The sequence below is a fragment of the Lolium perenne genome, chromosome 4 (genome assembly GCF_019359855.2).
Source record: "Lolium perenne isolate Kyuss_39 chromosome 4, Kyuss_2.0, whole genome shotgun sequence".
In the NCBI taxonomy this organism is placed as follows: domain Eukaryota; kingdom Viridiplantae; phylum Streptophyta; class Magnoliopsida; order Poales; family Poaceae; genus Lolium; species Lolium perenne.
In genome coordinates, this window is record NC_067247.2 from 387,548,915 (window position 1) to 387,570,454 (window position 21,540).

Here is a 21,540-nt window from a genome sequence, read left to right on the forward strand (position 1 = left end):
ATTCTCCGCCGATATGGCACAATTTAAAATGCCCCTGCCCACAAGGTGGCAGATTTTCTTATGAAGGATGGTGTTGTGGCCCTTGATCTGGTCCAGTTTCGCGGAGAATCGTGTTATCACATCCTGCATTGCAAATTCAACAGCAATGAAGTATGCAGAGTGCAGATGAGGGGGGAGAAATAAACAAATGGAGTGCCAACCTCTTCAATATGCCTGAGAGCTGCAAAGTCCTTGTCCATAGGAACCTCTTCAACTATGGAACCGCCATCCCTGGAAGAAAGACAGTTAAGTAGTTGGATCTGGCAGCCAGCAAGGAGGCGATGAAACTGCGGCACGGCAATGGAAACATACACGGCCGAAGATGCACACACGTGCACTGGCTGCTCCTCTCCCGGAGACTGAGCATTCGTCTCTGATTCTGCATTCAGGATACCAAACCTATGCAAGAGTTTGAGGTTTCTGTTCTGAAGGGTGGTGTTGTGGCCCTTTAATCTCATAATCCCTTCCTGCATGGAAAAATTCACCAGTAACGAATCAGGGATCCTTTTTCATTCACAGGATATGAAAATCATAAGATTAGGAAAAGCATAGGATTTTGTATACATTAGAGAGGGTGTATGCGCTATTTTATGGGCTATTTTGGAATGTACAAAATGAAGTCGTGTTTAATAAACCCAAATCTCATCCCTTCTTGCAGGTTATCCCTATGATTATTCACTAGATCCGTATGTTTCTTATCTCCAGCCCGAGGATCAGCAGGATATCATGGAGTCTGGGTGCAACTGACTAGAGATAGCCGCACGGGATTTTTACTGACCAGGGGTGGCTGGCGGTTTCCTCATAGAATTACTTATCGATGTGTTTTTGCCTTTTTGGCACCCTGCTGTTTTCTATGTTTCGTTGGTGGATCTTTGTGTCGACTCTAGCTGATCCGTGAGAAGTTGTCATAATTTGTGTATGAACTGAAGAAAGCAATAAAGCAGCCATATACATCATTTTGATGCAGAGGCTGTGATATGTCCCCCATTTCGAAAAAAGGAACAAACATAGGATATATTTCTATAAATCAAACAACTAATGTAGGGAAGAACCCATAGGATCTAAATGCTACACAATTCTTATAGAAGTCCTAGGAATTAAAGAAGCCCGCATGCAGTACGGAGATGAAGAGGAAGAAAAAAAAAGCAATGGATATACTTCGTATATTATAGTGCATACATTATTAATGCTCTTGAGAGCTAACAAGTGCTCATCAAACAACGGGTCCTCGATAGCTAAGTACGAAGTGGATCCTGCGGTAGAAAGCACGAGCCTGGAACCGTCGGCCCTGGAAGATGATAGCCGGTTTAGTTGGCACCGCCTACCAGCAAGGACTCAACGAAAATCCGGCATGGCGATGGAAACATACCCAGGAGCTTCGTACCCACCAGGTTGGCGAGAAACGAGCGATTTCTCAACTTGGGTAGGAATGGCGCTGAAACCAGCCGCCATGGAAGAAAGACGGTTAAATTGTTTGATCCGCTAGCCAGCCAGAAGGCAGAGAAACTTCGGCATGGCGATGGAAACATACCGGGGAGCTACGTACCCACCATCTTGGCGAAACACGGTCGATTTCTCGGCATCGGTAGGAAGGGCGACACTTGAACGGGCGGCCCTGGAAGAAAGACGGTCAAATAGCTAGTTCTCCCGGGTAAAAAAAATAGTTGGATCTGTTTGCCTTGCTGTAATCTGCATTCATGGGGGCAAAGAAAGCACATGGCGATAAAAACCTACCAGGACTCTTGCTGGATTACTCTGCCCTGACCCAACAAGCCCGAAGCAGACTGAGCTTGCGATGGAAGCGCAGACTGAGCTTGCGATGGAAGCGCAGACTGAGCTTGCGATGGAAGCGCAGACATGCCTGTCCGCCGGCGCCGCTGGTACACTTTCAAAGTCGGAGTTTGCAGGACTTTCAGTGGGATGGATTTCACCGCGGATTTAGTCTCAGACAACAACGCCTCCTTCCTCTTCTTACACTTCTTCATGTTCTTCTTAGACAACTTGTTGAACGATGGATGAATCGCTGGAGGAAGAAGGAAGGGACAAGCAGGTGGGGATAGAAGGGGTCGGTGTAGAGCTCTCCGGGGAGGGTTCCCCGGGGAGAAGGATGAAAACTGGAACGAACAGGACAGGGATGGGACTGGGCAATCTTATCCGTCCATCCAAAATCAAAGGGCGGGAGCACATAAGACTTTGGGCCATTGACAGGCTGGTCCTGCCACAGGCGGACCCCAAGTTTCAGCGATTCAATGTCAGTGAAAAGATGGGCAATGTAAAAGAATCTTGTTCGGGGTCGGCCGCGGAAGCCAAATCTCTGTGTCCCAAAGTCTACTAGTAGTCTACTCCTATATAGGTATAGCTGCATAGCCATCATACCATTGCATTGATCGAGCTGTACGCCTTTACCACTCTGATTCAGGTCCAAAATATTAGTGTTCTCTTGTCAAATCAAAGGCCTTGTCAGTTTGACGAAATGGACGTTCTTTAACTCACAAACTACTCCAAGGACATCATTTACGGACTACTCAGTTCGGCAAAAAGATTCTTGAAGCCATGTACATATTTTCTGGATCGATTTAGTAATTTGCTACAACTGTAATATTATTTCCAATTTTCAGCAATTTATTTGAATTTTAGGATTTTACTTATAAATTTCGCTAATTGACATGTGTAGGAAAGATAGAAAACAACTAGTGTATGCATGACCAATTAATCTGACTAAATAAATCTTATAGTGGCCACTTTGCATCACTCAAACTGAGAGTGCATGTTAGATTCATATGATAGAATAATGGAGAATCGCTATGACATATGCCTCCTTGAATCCTACGGGAAAGAAATCTACGGGAATTGGTAGAGCTAGGTGCGTGATGGTATCATAGGAAAGACAAAGGAAATTTCTATATAGATTGAGAGTGCATAGCATAGTTGTCACAGATGCATATGAATTTTTCCAAGAGGTCTAACCTCTTATTAGAAATCCCATAGGGTTGTACTAGTATAAGAAAACAATACATAGAAATTTTGGAGGATTCAATTCTTCAAATCAAACAAGCTATATAGGGGGAAAATCATATCCTTTGATTCGTACAATTTGTATAGGAGTTATGTAGGATTTGACTATAGGAGTTATGTAGGATTTGACTATAGGATTTGAATATTTGTACGGTTGTGTACAGTAATATTTCTACCCAGATCAATTCACATACCACCGGTTATGTATTTTTTTGGGCTATAAAAATAGGAGGTGTGGTATATTTGATGTGTGTAGAGATAATCTCACCATCTTATAGCCACCCCTAACATTTCGAGCAAACAAAAAAATCTATACCACTACCCACCTCTCGTCCTACACTCAATTCCTACACAACCAAACAACAAAAATTGGCTATCCCTAGCCAGGTGGTTGGGGATACTCTCACCCCATAAACCTATCTCCTAAACCAAACAACCCCTAATATGGAGGGAAGGAAAACCTAGTATCTGATACTGTACAAAAACACATAAAGCAATCTGGAACCGTCCACATAGAATCAACGGGCCAGAGCAGATGCCTTCTTTGGGAAGGGTCTTGCGCGGAAGCCAAGGAATCCTCTGCGTCGACAATCTGGTGTAGCAGTAAAATACACCATCATAGCGGAACATTGATGGAGTCACTACAATGCGTCCGAATCCGGGTATAGTCTTGTCATATCAATGGCCATGTCAGTTTCTCCAGATATAATCTATCCGTTAGCTAGTACTACTACTCTAGAGGCTGACGCCACATGCAGAAGTTGTACAGTACTACGACTACTATCGAGTACTCCCTCCGTCCACAAATAAGTGTACCTGCGGGGTTTTCAAGATAAATTATGGGGTGGAGTGAAAAGTACATTAGGAACATGCATCTCTCCTCTTTAATTATTTCACCTCCAATAAGCTAATTGCATGTAAAAAGCAAGAAGAATATGTGCTCAATATTATTGGGTTTGATTTCCGTGCGATGAGAGAGAAGCAATTAAATTGCATTGGGAAGATAGGAGTACACTCTTTTGTGGACAAAGTTTAGAGGCTAGATGTCCACTTATTTGAGGACGGAGGGAGTATCGACTAGTCCGATCACGTCCAGGTCCCAACTACTCAAAAATGGCCGTAAAGAAAATGCAGAAGTAGGATGGGGCCACGACAAAAGACATACATCTATTTATGGACAGAGGTAGTATCATATCAGCATGCATTAGCATCTCATTTGCAACTAGTTGCACTCGCATCCTATTATCGGATATCACACTTCTGCACTTTTAAAAAATATGAAGAAAAACAAAACTGGGACACATATTATGTTGTGTATTGCTCCACAGGTCACAGATGAGTATGTAAAAAAAATCTAGCTTGCACAAAAAAGACAAATGATATGTGAATAGTTAAGGAATATTATTCACTTTGGTCTTTTCTTTTTTCCACAGCTCACATATGGTCACTTTTTGAAACAAATGTTTAGATGTGCGCAAGATACAACATAACCCGTGACTATGATTTGAATTTACATTTTTTTACAAACTCGAAATGTGACATCCGACAATAAGATGAGGGATCAACTAGTTGCGAAATGTTTGCACTCCTGACCATGCATCTGAATCTATCTACTAGACTACTACAACAACATACAAAATGCACCAGTTTTGAACTAGACATGTAACAGCAGTACTAACCATTGGTTTCCAAAATCTAACGCTTGTGATTAGAGGGATTCGCGTCAAGAGATACCACAACAGCATACACTTCTTTCTAGAACCATCATGTAGCCATTATGTAGAAGAAGAAAAAAGCAGGGTCACACCAATATCACACGTCCCACTCGATAGTAAGAAAGGTTCCAAGTTATTGTTCCCATTTCTCAACTGGTCATACCTTTTTCGATGGTGTAACCTACGTAGTATAAGTTATATATTAGTTGTATGGAAAGTTTGAGCAACATTTAGAACATAATTTTGTACTCCTAATTGGTCCAACATGCATGCTAAGATTGGGGTCTTCACCTTGAAACGGCGAGCGCCGAAAAGCGGGTCAAAATCGCCCAGATCCTCGAAGATATCTACAGCGCCGCTTGTATGAGAGACGGAGTGGGAAACGAGTGGGGCGATGTATGAGAGACGGAGTGGGGGTGTAGTATGTACTATAGTAAGACGGCGAGACGGCGAGGTCAGAGTGATTAAGACTAGTCACAATGGGAAGTACGTAGTACGTAGTATCATACACTACTAGTTTGTGATACTACCTCCACAATGCATAGTATCATAATATGGTTCATACTTATGTCATATTTAAAGTTTTGTAGAATCTCAATGCAAATGTGTGTACATGATGTATTTGTCATGAAGTTTTCTAAGTTTTCTAGGTTTATGTGTTATAATACTACTCTCATCTCTCACCTGATAATTGATGTGACACATTAGATTTTTGCCAACATGGCATGTATGATACTACTTACGAGCCTTAAAAGCACTTTTTTGTGATGTTGATCAAATTGTACTCTAAAATTGTCAACTGGACAACAGGTCGGCCTATTGCAAACTTGTTTGAATGAGCTAAAATAGTTAGAAATCTAGAAAATTTGTCACTTCAATGAATTTTCATCCTATAACGTTTACTTAATTTGAAAAACGAATGGGGACGTTTGCCATAATGGGACAATCATTTCTACAAAAAAGAATAAGATGGAAAGTCTCGCAATGTTATTTATCATGACAACATTGACAATGTCACAACCGTGGGGTGATTAGGGAATCCACTCCGCTAGAAAAAACAAACTTATATAAGGCATGTGTGGCAATGCAGTTTGTCTACCTTATACACATATCTCGATGTGTAGCTATATATGGATTTTATTTTCCAACTTTAGATGATCAGTTTATAGTTCACCATTTAATTAGATTCATAATTTTTGGGAATAAAATACTTGGAGGTACCCTGCAAGTGTGGTACCACAAACAAAGCCCAAACATGGGTCCCAATAGTACAACATTGCGCGCATATATAGGAAGTTTGAGCAAATTTGAAACCAACCAAATGAGGTAGAAACAAATCAAAAAAAAAGTTGTGAAACATGTGCATGGAGCCATCACATGATATGTACTTACTACTAACAAGTAAAAAATATAAAACCCTATCATACATAGAGGTTTGGGGTGAAGAGTTATTATTCACACACATATAGAATAAATATGGACTACTTTTGGCTTTCTACCCATTAATTTGAGCAAGCTTCATGCAAAAGGTCCACTTCAAACTTGACAACATTGGAACCATAGCTGCTTGAGTTCGCCTCGCTAGCCTCTTCCCATATGTAAGCTTAATTAATTGGTTACACTACGAAAACCACAGTCAACTTCTGAATAATGCATGCATTGCCCCCCTTTTGCACATATGCAACTTTGCAAAGTAGGGATTTTTGGTTTACCACACATTAGTGTGTTGTTTTCTTTTTATTAGGACCCATGTTTGGTAGCCACATTTTTCCAAAGCCAAAGTGTGGTTAGCAACAACAAAAAAAGCTAGTATGGCTAGCCACCAAATTGTGGCTTAAAATATTAAAGCCAAACTTTGTCAAAACTTTGTAAAAAAAAGTTGAGTCTATGACAAATGGACCATATATACATGCAATGAAGTGTGATAAGCCAAATTGTGGCAAAAACCAAACACATGCCAAATAAACTATATGCATGGCTGCCAAATTTTGGCTTCTTGACAAATTGTGGCTAGGAACCAAACATGCCCTTGCTGGCCAAAGGGGTCTGATACGTCTCCAACGTATCGATAATTTCTTGTGTTCCATGCCACATTATTGATGTTATCTACATGTTTTATGCACACTTTATGTCATATTCGTGCATTTTCTGGAACTAACCTATTAACAAGATGCCGAAGTGTCAGTTCCTGTTTTCTGCTGTTTTTGGTTTCAGAAATCCTAGTGACGAAATATTCTCGGAATCGGACGAAATCAACGCCCAGGTTCCTATTTTACCCGGAAGCATCCAGAACACACGAGAACCGCCAGAGAAGGGAGGCAGGGCCACCACACCACACCCCGGCGCGGCCTAGGGGGGGGGCGCCCCCCTAGGGTGTGGGCCCCCCTTCGACCTTCCTGCGCCGCCTCTTCGCCTATAAGAAGCCCCTGGATCAGAAAACCCTATACGAATTGACGAAACCCACGAAAACCTTCCAGAGCCGCCGCCATCGCGAAGCCAAGATCTGGGGGACAGGATCTCTGTTCCGGCACCCTGCCGGAGCGGGGAAGTGCCCCCGGAAGGCTTCTCCATCGACACCGCTGCCATCTCCATCGCCATCTTCATCACCGCTGCTGCTCCCATGAGGAGGGAGTAGTTCTCCATCGAGGCTCGGGGCTGTACCGGTAGCTATGTGGTTAATCTCTCTACTATGTACTTCAATACAATGATCTCATGAGCTGCTTTACATGATTGAGATTCATCTGAGTTTTGTATCACAATTCATCTATGTGCTACTCTAGTGATGTGTTATTAAAGTAGTTCTATTCCTCCTGCACGTGTGTAAAGGTGACAGTGTGTGCACCGTGTTAGTACTTGGTTTATGCTATGATCATGATCTCTTGTAGATTATGGAGTTAACTATTGCTATGATATTATTGATGTGATCTATTCCTCCTACATATGCATGAAGGTGACAGTGTGCATGCTATGCTAGTACTTGGTTTAGTAGCGTTGATCTATCTTACACTAAAGGTTACTTAAACATGAGCATTATTGTGGAGCTTGTTAACTCCGGCATTGAGGGTTCGTGTAATCCTACGCAATGTGTTCATCATCCAACAAAAGTGTAGAGTATGCATCTATCTATTCTGTTATGTGATCAATGTTGAGAGTGTCCACTAGTGAAAGTATAATCCCTAGGCCTTGTTCCTAAATACTGCTGAGTTACTACTACTTGTTTACTGTTTTACTGTGTTACTACTGCTGCAATACCACCACCATCAATTACGCGCCAAGCACTTTTCTGGCACCGTTGCTACTGCTCATACTTATTTATACCACCTGTATTTCACTATCTCTTCGCCGAACTAGTGCACCTATTAGGTGTGTTGGGGACACAAGAGACTTCTTGCTTTGTGGTTGCAGGGTTGCATGAGAGGGATATCTTTGACCTCTTCCTCCCTGAGTTCGATAAACCTTGGGTATCCACTTAAGGGAAAACTTGCTGCTGTTCTACAAACCTCTGCTCTTGGAGGCCCAACACTGTCTACAGGAAAGGAGGGGGAACGTAGACATCAAGCACTTTTCTGGCGCCGTTGCCGGGGAGGAAAGGTAAAAGGCTCTCATACTACGGTCCCAGGTAAAGTATTTTTCTGTTGCCGTCGTGCGTGTGCTCGAAGCTATTTCCTTTAGATCCTGCAATTGCATCTTTTTGTTTCTTGTTTACACTAGTTTGGCATAATGGACAACAATGAGCTTCTTGTTCTATTTCCTGATTTAAAACATGGATTGTTTGATGCAAAAATTAAAAAACCTATGAAATCTTATTTGCATGCTGGTAGTAATATTAGTATGAACGCTTTGAACACCATTGTTGACAATAATATAGAAAGTTCTAAGCTTGGGGAAGCTGGTTTTCATGATATTTTTAGTCCCCCAAGCATTGAGGAGAAAATTTTCTTTGATGATACTTTGCCTCCTATTTATGATGATTATAATGATATTGGTCTTTTAGTGCCGCCTACTATGGAGAGTAATTTTTATGGTGATAATACTATGCCTCCAACACTTGATGAGAATAATAATGATAGCTACTTTGTTGAATTTGCTCCCGCTATTACTAATAAAATTGATTATGCTTATGTGGAGAGTAATAATTTTATGCATGAGACTCATGATAAGAATGCTTTATGTGATAGTTATATTGTTGAGTTTGCTCATGATGCTACTGAAAGTTATTATGAGAGAGGAAAATATGGTTGTAGAAATTTTCATGTTACTAAAACACCTCTCTATGTGCTGAAATTTTTGAAGCTACACTTGTTTTATCTTCCTATGCTTGTTACTTTGCTCTTCATGAACTTGTTTATTTACAAGATTCCTTTGCATAGGAAGCATGTTAGACTTAAATGTGTTTCTAATTTGCCTCTTGATGCTCTCTTTTGCTTCAAATACTATTTCTTGCGAGTGCATCATTAAAACTGCTGAGCCCATCTTAACGGCTATAAAGAAAGAACTTCTTGGGAGATAACCCATGTGTTATTTTGCTACAGTACTTTGTTTTATATTTGTGTCTTGGAAGTTGTTTACTACTGTAGCAACCTCTCCTTATCTTAGTTTTGTGTTTTGTTGTGCCAAGTAAAGTCTTTGATAGTAAAGTAAGTACTAGATTTGGATTACTGCGCAGTTCCAGATTTCTTTGCTGTCACGAATCTGGGTCCACCTCCCTGTAGGTAGCTCAGAAAATTAAGCCAATTTACGTGCATGATCCTCAGATATGTACGCAACTTTCATTCAATTTGGGCATTTTCATTTGAGCAAGTCTGGTGCCATTTTAAAATTCGTCAATACGAACTGTTCTGTTTTGACAGATTCTGCCTTTTATTTCGCATTGCCTCTTTTGCTATGTTGGATGAATTTCTTTGATCCATTAATGTCCAGTAGCATTATGCAATGTCCAGAAGTGTTAAGAATGATTGTGTCACCTCTGAATATGTTAATTTTTATTGTGCACTAACCCTCTAATGAGTTGTTTCGAGTTTGGTGTGGAGGAAGTTTTCAAGGGTCAAGAGAGGAGGATGATATACTATGATCAAAAAGAGTGAAAGCTCTAAGCTTGGGGATGCCCCGGTGGTTCACCCCTGCATATATCAAGAAGACTCAAGCGTCTAAGCTTGGGGATGCCCAAGGCATCCCCTTCTTCATCGACAAATTATCAGGTTCCTCCCCTGAAACTATATTTTTATTCCATCACATCTTATGTGCTTTACTTGGAGCGTCTGTTTGTTTTTGTTTTTGTTTGTGTTTGAATAAATTGGATTACATCATGCTTGTGTGGGAGAGAGACACGCTCCGCTGGTTCGTATGAACACATGTGTTCTTAGCTCATAATATTCATGGCGAAGTTTCCTCTTCGTTAAATTGTTATATGGTTGGAATTGGAAAATGATACATGTAGTAATTGCTATAAATGTCTTGGGTAATGTGATACTTGGCAATTGTTGTGCTCATGTTTAAGCTCTTGCATCATATGCTTTGCACCTATTAGTGAAGAATACATAGAGCATGCTAAAATTTGGTTTGCATAATTGGTCTCTCTAAGGTCTAGATAATTTCTAGTATTGAGTTTGAACAACAAGGAAGACGATGTATAGTTTTATAATGCTTGTAATATGTCTTTTATGTGAGTTTTGCTGTACTAGTTCATCCTTGTGTTTGTTTCAAACAACCTTGCTAGCCTAAGCCTTGTATCGAGAGGGAATACTTCTCATGCATCCAAAATACTTGAGCCAACCACTATGCCATTTGTGTCCACCATACCTACCTACTACATGGTATTTCCTGCCATTCCAAAGTAAATTGCTTGAGTGCTACCTTTAAACAATTCAAAATTTATCACCTCTGATTTGTGTCAATGTTTTATAGCTCATGAGGAAGTATGTGGTGTTTATCTTTCAATCTTGTTGGGCAACTTTCACCAATGGACTAGTGGATTCATCCGCTTATCCAATAATTTTGCAAAAAGAGCTGGCAATGGGATTCCCAGTCCCAAATTAATTAACAAAAATAGACACTCCTCCATGGTATGTGATTGTTGGACGGCACCCGAAGGATTCGGTTAGCCATGGCTTGTGTAAGCAAAGGTTGGGAGGAGTGTCATCATAATAAAACTAAAATAAAAAGGCACTCCTTCATGGTATGAGATTGTTGGCAGGCACCCGAGGATTCGGTTAGCCATGGTTTGTGAAAGAAAGTTTGGAAGGAGTGCCACCCAAAAACAAAAATAAAATGGGAGCCGCTCTTTGAAGGTTTGCCTGGCAAGGGGGTTAGAGTACCCGCTACCATTCGTTGACAACAACATACACCTCTCAAAACTTTATTTTTATGCTCTCTTTATGTTTTCAAAACCAAAGCTCTAGCACAAATATAGCAATCGATGCTTTTCCTCTATGAGGACCATTCTTTTACTTTCAATGTTGAGTCAATTCACCTATCTCTCTCCACCTCAAGAAGCAAACACTTGTGTGAACTGTGCATTGATTCTTACATACTTGCTTATTGCATTTGTTATATTGCTTTGCATTGACAACTATCCATGAGATATACATGTTACAAGTTGAAAGCAACTACTGAAACTTAATCTTCTTTTGTGTTGCTTCAATACCTTTACTTTGAATTATTGCTTTATGAGTTAACTCTTATGCAAGACTTATTGATGCTTGTCTTGAAGTGCTATTCATGAAAAGTCTTTGCTATATGATTCACTTGTTTACTCATGTCATACACATTGTTTTGATCGCTGCATTCACTACATATGCTTTACAAATAGTATGATCAAGGTTATGATGGCATGTCACTCCAGAAATTATCTGTGTTATCGTTTTACCTGCTCGGGACGAGCAGAACTAAGCTTGGGGATGCTGATACGTCTCCAACGTATCGATAATTTCTTGTGTTCCATGCCACATTATTGATGTTATCTACATGTTTTATGCACACTTTATGTCATATTCGTGCATTTTCTGGAACTAACCTATTAACAAGATGCCGAAGTGCCGCTCGTTTTCTGCTGTTTTTGGTTTCAGAAATCCTAGTGACGAAATATTCTCGAATCGGACGAAATCAACGCCTGTGTTCCTATTTTACCCGGAAGCATCCAGAACACACGAGAACCGCCAGAGAAGGGAGGCAGGGCCACCACACCACACCCCGGCGCGGCCTAGGGGGGGGCGCCCCCCTAGGGTGTGGGCCCCCCTTCGACCTTCCTGCGCCGCCTCTTCGCCTATAAGAAGCCCCTGGATCAGAAAACCCTATACGAATTGACGAAACCCACGAAAACCTTCCAGAGCCGCCGCCATCGCGAAGTCAAGATCTGGGGGACAGGATCTCTGTTCCGGCACCCTGCCGGAGCGGGGAAGTGCCCCCGGAAGGCTTCTCCATCGACACCGCTGCCATCTCCATCGCCATCTTCATCACCGCTGCTGCTCCCATGAGGAGGGAGTAGTTCTCCATCGAGGCTCGGGGCTGTACCGGTAGCTATGTGGTTAATCTCTCTACTATGTACTTCAATACAATGATCTCATGAGCTGCTTTACATGATTGAGATTCATCTGAGTTTTGTATCACAATTCATCTATGTGCTACTCTAGTGATGTGTTATTAAAGTAGTTCTATTCCTCCTGCACGTGTGTAAAGGTGACAGTGTGTGCACCGTGTTAGTACTTGGTTTATGCTATGATCATGATCTCTTGTAGATTATGGAGTTAACTATTGCTATGATATTATTGATGTGATCTATTCCTCCTACATATGCATGAAGGTGACAGTGTGCATGCTATGCTAGTACTTGGTTGAGTAGCGTTGATCTATCTTACACTAAAGGTTACTTAAACATGAGCATTATTGTGGAGCTTGTTAACTCCGGCATTGAGGGTTCGTGTAATCCTATGCAATGTGTTCATCATCCAACAAAAGTGTAGAGTATGCATCTATCTATTCTGTTATGTGATCAATGTTGAGAGTGTCCACTAGTGAAAGTATAATCCCTAGGCCTTGTTCCTAAATACTGCTGAGTTACTACTACTTGTTTCTTGTTTTTTGTGTTACTACTGCTGCAATACCACCACCATCAATTACGCGCCAAGCACTTTTCTGGCACCGTTGCTACTGCTCATACTTATTTATACCACCTGTATTTCACTATCTCTTCGCCGAACTAGTGCACCTATTAGGTGTGTTGGGGACACAAGAGACTTCTTGCTTTGTGGTTGCAGGGTTGCATGAGAGGGATATCTTTGACCTCTTCCTCCCTGAGTTCGATAAACCTTGGGTATCCACTTAAGGGAAAACTTGCTGCTGTTCTACAAACCTCTGCTCTTGGAGGCCCAACACTGTCTACAGGAAAGGAGGGGGAACGTAGACATCAGGGTCCAAATATGTGTTTTGTTTATTCGCTATCATGTGCAGTGTGTGCACAATACCACAAATCAAAATTTCACGGGTAGGCCAAACATGCATGCATGGTAGGCGAATCGCCATTTCGAAGGCTAATTTGTCAAACTAGCTTACCATGAAACCATCATTTGTACTCCAATTAATTAAGTTCGGATATGAATGGTGGTCATCAACCAAACTAATAAGAATTCAAAATTTGGGATGATATAGGGATGTGCCCTATTGTTGTGGAATCAGAAAACATTAATTAGCCAACGAAAATGTGGGTTGCATCCAAGTATAGTAACTCACAAAGTCGATTGCCAAGAAGTTTTTGCCTAAAATTTGAAAAAAATCCAAAAATGAGGTTCAAACTTATTGAAATCAGCAAGCAAGGCAATCACGAAGTCACCAATTACTACTTTTATCTAGGAAAAATAACAAACATGATGGCATGCAAATATTCTTGAGAAGCAGAATCATTCTGTAAATATATTTTTTTGGAACCATGCATGTTGGACATTGATTCTCTTCTTGCCATATGGGTGAGCTAGCTTGGTTACCGCAAGAACCATGCATGGCGAACTTTCGAATCATGACCCCTTTTTTAAGAGATCAATGAAAAACTTCTTATTTTCGACTATACTTTGCCAAATACAGTTTTTTGGTTTTCCACATAAAGTCTTTTCATTTTTATTGGCCGAATTAAGGGGGGCAAAATTAAAAGGATGTATTTGTGAAGTGGCTACCGCGTGTATTGCGCACACTACCACCTATACAATTTTCACAAGCGGGTGACATGGTTGGATGGCCATGCATTTCCATGGTTTGTTGGATTATCTCATCATGTAGTATATAATAAATTTATTTTGTAAATATTTTTCAATTCAAGTATTAACGATGGTTATATTACAACTCAAATAAATTGGGAAAATACTGGGATTCGCCTCCCTATAATCAATCTTGCCCGTCCATTTCCTATCACCTGACTATAGGGAGTACTAGATTTAAATGGCGGTTGGAGTTAATTCCTCAACCTCATCGCAGTATTATTCCCATCTGTCCCCACTAAACAACCCCTGGCGGTTCGTTCTCCCCTGCATTTCGGCAAGTTCCAAAAAACCCCATTGTTTGCAGTTGCTCTCCCTCCCTCCCCCTCAATCCCTCCGATCAGTTCGACGTGCTTCAGCGCTGCCATGGCCGACGGCGGCCTGTTTACGCTGAAGAGGAGCGTCGTTCCCCATGGGACGACCAAGGTGAACGTGGTCTACACGAATGACCCTTCCGTTCTCGAGCACACCCTCAAGATGTACGAACAAAAGCTACTAGAGGACAGGCCCAGGTTCGTTGGCCTCGACCTAGAATACACTGCGGACCAAGTAAGTACCGCCGTCGTTCAGTTGGCCATGGACGACCACGTCCTGGTGTACCATTTCTGCAGGTATGTTCTTCACATGCCTTCCTTTATCCTTTTGTTTTTTAATATAGAAACTCTTCCTTTATCTTGGATCTGCTTTTTTATTTCGAAATAGACTAGGTTCTAACTTGTATGAAAACACGAACAAACTAACTTGTATGAAAAATGTGGCCTAGAACGTAATATCCAACATACTTGTATAATTTTTTTGGATTGACCACGATATCTAGTTTCATGATTTTGGTACTCAAAATTTGCACAAATTTCATGTACTCATACTCACCGATAATCGGCATGGATGTCAAGATATTAACATATAGTAACTGAATCTTAACTTGACACTTAAATAATTAGATCATATAGTCGCAACAATAATTCATGTTATTTTGATGTGTATCACTGATGCAAAATCATTGTTTCATTGCAACAAGTATACAGTTTACTGGAAGAAAAATATGTGTACTATTTCAGCATATACGATCTTACAAGATTGATTTGTGTTAACATGCAGGAGTCCTGATAATCTGGCACTGCAAGAATTCCTTCAACATAAAGGAATTTGTTTCACAACTGTTGACATCAGGGGTGACTCAAGCAGGTTTGCTAGAGATGGCATTAAAATTCCTAAACATAATTGGATTGACATTCAGGATATGATCAATTTCAATGGTCCTGGCAATAGGACTGGCATGGGTGATTTGGCAGCCGCCATCATTGACCCATCTTACAAAGACATGAAGACCAAGTTCCCTACTAGCAGCCACGATCAATGGGAGTGCATGCCATTGCCTGAAGTAAACTTGAGGTATGCTGCGATTGATGGGTATGTCAGTTTTGAGTTGTACAGGCGACTCAAAAAAATCAATGATGGGCAGCGTCAAGCACAACCAATTCCAAGGGAAGTGGTTTGCCCGGATTGCAAGGAAGCGGCTAGGTTGGCCGCTCTTCCCCCTGCCTGGCGCGACGAGAAGAAGCAGTGTGTCGGGACAACCTACTGGGAATTTGTATCTTATTGCTTTAGGCACAACATACCATTTGATCCGAAGAATATGCCACCACGGATAAAGGACTCGTGCGAGCCTACTTCGGGGTCTCCGTGGGATGGCGGTTCACGTGGTGAGCAAGCTAGGGCAACGGCTGGATGTGGTGAGCTAGCAAGGGCAGGGCCTGTATCTGGTTGGGAAGCTCCAACAAGGATTCCCGACACACGAAGTGCGAATGAGTGCAGAACTTGGACTGCCAACCCATGGGAGGCAGGTACAAGCGGCACCGGCAAGCGCATCAAGAGGGATGATGATAATTGGTGAACTAGGCTGGCGTTATATGTTTCCAAGATTGTACATAAGTTTAGAATTATGAACTGGTAGTATTGTTTAGGTGATGTAATTACTTTTGCAACAATGTGTATGAGGTTTCAGAACCACGCATCCTTATTTAAACATGTTTAAAACATGAAAATGAAAAGGTAAGCCTGCATCCTTCTTAGTCACTCCAAAATGAAGCTTTTCGGAAGGTATTTGAAATTTCCATGTTTGAAACCCAAAACGACTTCTCTTCGTGATTGACTTCATAAGACAAAGTTCAGGCTTAGGGGTAGATACATGATTTTTCTGGTTTGAATATGACTAGACCTTGTTTATCAACTTGAGTGCTTACTATATGACATAAGAAGGCTATGTGCTTTGGTTTTTCTTTTTTTTGAAATTTTATGCCCATTTGAATCTTGGTCAAATCCTAGGTACGGTTTGACCAAGATTTGAACAAGTTTAAAATATGAAAATAAAATGTAAGCCCGGTCTGGATCCTTCTTAGTCACTCTGAAATGAAGCTTTTGGGAGGTTTTTGAAATTTCCATGTTTGAAACCCAAAACCACTTCTCTTCATGCTTGACTTCGTAAGATAGAGTTTAGGGTTAGGGGTAGATACGTACATGATTTTTCTAACTATTTTTATGCCCATTTGAATCTTGGTCAAATCATAGGTTTGACCAAGATTTAAACATGTTTAAAATATGAAAATGAAAAGGTAAGCCTGCATCCTTCTTAGTCACTCCAAAATGATGTTTTTGGGAAGGTTTTTGAAATTTCCATGTTTGAAACCCAAAAACGACTTCTCTTCGTGCTTGACTTCATAAGACAAAGTTTAGGGTTAGGGGTAGATACATGATTTTTCTGGTTTGAATATGTCTAGACCTTGTTTATCAACTTGAATGCTTATTATATGACATAAAAAGGCTATGTCCTTTGGTTTTTCATTTTTTTATACCCATTTGAATCTTGGTCAAATCCTAGGTTTGACCAAGATTTGAACAAGTTTAAAACATAAAAATAAAAGGTAAGCTCGACCTGGATCCTTCTTAGTCACTCTAAAATGAAGCTTTTGGGGGGTTCTTGAAATTTCCTTGTTTGAAACCCAAAACCACGTCTCTTCATGCTTGACTTCATAAGACAGAGTTTAGGGTTAGGGTAGATACATGATTTGTCTGGTTTGAATATGTCTTGACCTTGTTTATCAACTTGAATGCTTAATATATGACATAAGAATACTATGTGCTTTGGTTTTCATTTTTTGATTTTTTCTGAATTTTTATGCCCATTTGATCTTGGTCAAATCCTAGGTTTAACCAAGGTTTAAACAAGTTTAAAACATGAAAATGAAAAGGTAAGCCTGCATCCTTCTTAGTCACTCCAAAATGAGGCTTTTGGGAAGGTTTTTGTAATTTCCATGTTTGAAACCTAAAACGACTTCTCTTCGTGCTTGACTTCATAAGACAAAGTTTAGGGTTAGGGGTAGATACAAGATTTTTCTGGTTTGAATATCTCTAGACCTTGTTTACCAACTTGAGTGCTTACTATATATGACAAAAGAAGGCTATGTGCTTTGGTTTTTCAGTTTTTTTGAATTTTTATACCCATTTGAATCTTGGTCAAATCCTAGGTACGGTTTGACCAAGATTTGAACATGTTTAAAACATGAAAATAAAAGGTAAGCATGGATCCTTCTTAGTAACTCTAAAATGAAGCTTTTGGGAGGTTTTTGAAATTTCCATGTTTGAAACCCAAAACCACTTCTCTTCATGCTTGATCGACTTCATAAGACAGAATTTAGGGTTAGTGGGTAGATACATGATTTGTCTGGTTTGAATATGTTTAGACCTTGTTTATCAAATTGAATGCTTACTATATGACATAAGAATACTATGTGCTTTAGTTTTCATTTTTTTTGATTTTTTCTGATTTTTTTTGCCCATTTGATCTTGGTCAAATCCTAGGTTTAACCAAGATTTAAACAAGTTTAAGACATGAAAATGAAAAGGTAAGCCTGCATCCTTCTTAGTCACTCCAAAATGAAGCTTTTGGGAAGGTTTTTGAAATTTCCATGTTTGAAACCCAAAACCACTTCTCTTCATGCTTTACTTCATAAGACAGAGTTTAGGGTTAGGGGTAGATATACGTGATTTGTCTAGTTTGAATATGTCTAGACCTTGTTTTATCAACTTGAATTCTTACTATATGACATAAAAAAAAACTATGTGGTTTGGTTTGATAGTTCATTGTTCATAATTCATAGTTGATCATACATACGGATCATACATACAGAATTGCGCGATCCTTATCGCGACTTCTAACATATCTATTCGTCGAGGAAGATGATGGTCGCGTTCTCCTCCGCATCCCGCGCCTCCTTCTCCTTCACGGCGGCGATGGCCGCCGCCTTGTCTTCTTCCTCCGCCCTCTTCTTGTCGGCATCATCCTTGAGGGACGCGGCCAGCGCCTTCAAGAAGAGGGGGTCTTCCCCTTCCTCCACCTCCTCCGCCTCCTCGCCGGCTGGCGGCGTGAATCCGCCGCTGGTGCTCGCCTCCCACGCCGCCTTCGACCGGCGGTTCCTCTCCCGGTCGGCGCGCCATTTGTTGAAGACGGGGCCGCTCATTGGTTTGAGCGGCGGATCCGCCTTGTACCAGAGCCCGCCCGGGGCGAACTCGCGGAGCGACGATGGCATGTACAGGGAGCCTCTGTACCTGCACGCCGCGCGCCGACTCCCGGCGGCGGACTGCTTGCACTGGAGCCGCCACGCCTCCTCGAGCGTGTCCGGCGCGCGGGATCGCTTCGATCCGCTCGCGGGCGACGCGGAACTGGTACGACGTGAATACATGGCGAGCGACGAAGAATCACCACCCTGCAATCAAGGCCAAGCACGTAGCATATGGCATCTTCCTTACGTCTTTTGACTGGTTTGTTGCCGGTCAACGCCCCTGCTGCTGGCCCTGATGCTCCTGGTCCTGTTTAAAGTTCAGCATTAAACTCTACTATACAATTGTCGTGGTCTTGTGATGTACAGTACTAGTACTCTTTTGATGCATTTGTGATGTAGTAGTACTATACTTTTTTTTGAACTGATATACTCATAGTACTATCTAAGAAAAGTACTCCCTCCGATTCACATTCTTTTTAGCACCAAGAAATATGGATCGGAGCGAGGGAGTAAATTGGCATCTCGTGCATGAAGCTTGACAGATTGATCAGGTTGGCTAGAACGGCTAAACAATGCTGCTCATTAGGCAAATGCATGCCATGTACGATAGTATACATCCAGTAAAGAAGTCTATACTGACATAAAAAAGACTACATTGGGGATGAGAGTCAATTGGGGCATCTACAATACAGAAAATCTTGCTCGTAGTTGATTTTGGCTAAGAGGGTTTTGTGCCCATACTTGTATCTTGGTCAAATCCTAGGTTTGACAATGATTTAAACAAGTTTAAAATATGAAAATGAAAAGGTAAGCATGGATACTTCTTAGTCACTCTAAAATGAAGCTTTTGGGAGGTTTTTGATATTTCCATGTTTGAAACCAAGAACCACTTCTCTTCATGCTTGGCTTCATAAGATAAAGTTTAGGGGTTAGGGGGTAGATACATGATTTGTTTGGTTTGAATATGTCTAGACCTTGTTTATCAGCTTGAATGCTTACTATATGACATAAGAAGACTATGTACTTTGGTTTTTCGTTTTTTTTGTTTTTTTAATTTTATGCCCATTTGAATCTAGGTCAAATACACTAGCTATGACCAAGATGTAAACAAGTTTAAAACATGAAAATGAAAAGGTAAGCATGGATCCTTCTTAGTCACTCTAAAATGAAGCTTTTGGCGGGTTCTTGAAATTTCCAAGTTTGAAACCCAAAACCACTTCTCTTCATGCTTGACTACATAAGACAGAGTTTAGGGTTAGGGGTAGATACATGATTTTTCTTGTTTGAATATATCTAGACCTTGTTTGTCAACTTTAATGCTAACTATATGACATAAGAAAACTATGTGCTTTGGTTTTTAATTTTTCTAATTTTTTTATTTTGATGCACATTTGAATCTTTGTCAAATCCTAGGTTTGACCAAGATTTAAACAAGTATAAAACATGAAAATGAAAAGGGGAAGCATGTATCCTTCTTAGTCACTCTAAAATGAAGTTTTTTGGATGTTCTTGAAATTTTCATGTTTGAAACCCAAAACCACTTCTCTTCATGCTTGACTTCATAAGATATAGTTTAGGGGCTAGGGGATAGATACATGATTTTCCTAGGTTTGAATATGCATGTCCAAACCTTGTTTATCAACTTGAATGCTTAGTATATGACATAAGAAGACTATATGCTTTTGTTTTTCATTTTTCTGATTTTTTTTTAAATTTTATGCCCATTTGAATCTTTTGGTCAAATCCTTGGTTTAATTTGACACGGATTTAAACAAGTTTAAAATATGAAAATGAAAAGGTGGTAAGCAGGCATGGATCCTTCTTATATATATTAGTCACTCTAAAATGAAGCTTTTGGGAGGTTTTGAAATTTCCATGTTTGAAACCCAAAACCACTTCTCTTCATGTTGTTGACTTCATAAGATAGAGTTTAGGGGTTAGGGGTATAGATACATGATTTGTCTTGTTTGAATATGTGTCTAGACCTTGTTTATCAACTTTAATGCTTACTATATGACATAAGAACACTATGTGCTTTAATTTGGTTTTTAATTTTTATAATTTTTTTTGAATTTTGATGCACATTTTGAATCTTGGTCAAATCCTAGGTTTGACCGAGATTTGAACAAGTTTAAAACAAGAAAATAAAAGGTAAGCCCGCGAGATTGGATCCTTCTTAGTCACTCTATAATGAAGCTTTTAGGGGGGTTGTTGAAAATGTAAGCATGTATCCTTCTTAGTACGTCACACCACAATGAAGCTTTTGGGAGGGTTTTTTAAATGTCCATGTTTGAAACCCAAAACGACTTCTCTTCGTGCTTGACTTCATAATTAAGACAAAGTTTAGGGTTAGGGGTAGATACATGATTTTTCTGGTTTGAATATGTCTAGACTTTGTTTATCAACTTGAGTGCTTACTATATGGCATATATAAGAAGCTAGGCTATGTGCTTTGGTTTTTCATTTTTTTTTGAATTTTTATGCCCATTTGAATCTTGGTCAAATCATAGGTACGTACAGTTTGACCAAGATTTGAACATGTTTAAAACATGAAAATAAAAGGTAAGCATGGATCCTTCTTAGTCACTCTAAAATGAAGCTTTTGGGAGGTTTTTTAAATTTCCATGTTTGAAACTCAAAACCACTTCTCTTCATGCTTTGCTTCGTAAGATAGAGTTTAGGGTTTGGGGTAGATACGTACATGATTTTTCTAAGTATTTTTACGCCCATTTGAATCTTCATCAAATCCTAAGTTTGACCAAGATTTGAACAAGTTTAAAACATGAAAATGAAAAGGGTAAGCCTGGATCCTTGTTTAGGGTTAGGGGGTAGATACATGATTTTTGTGGTTTGAATATGCCAGACCTTGTTTATCACCTTGAATGCTTACTATATGACATAGGAAGACGGCGTGCTTTTGTTTTTTCTTTTTTTTTGATTTTTTTTGAATTTTTATGCCCATTTGAATCT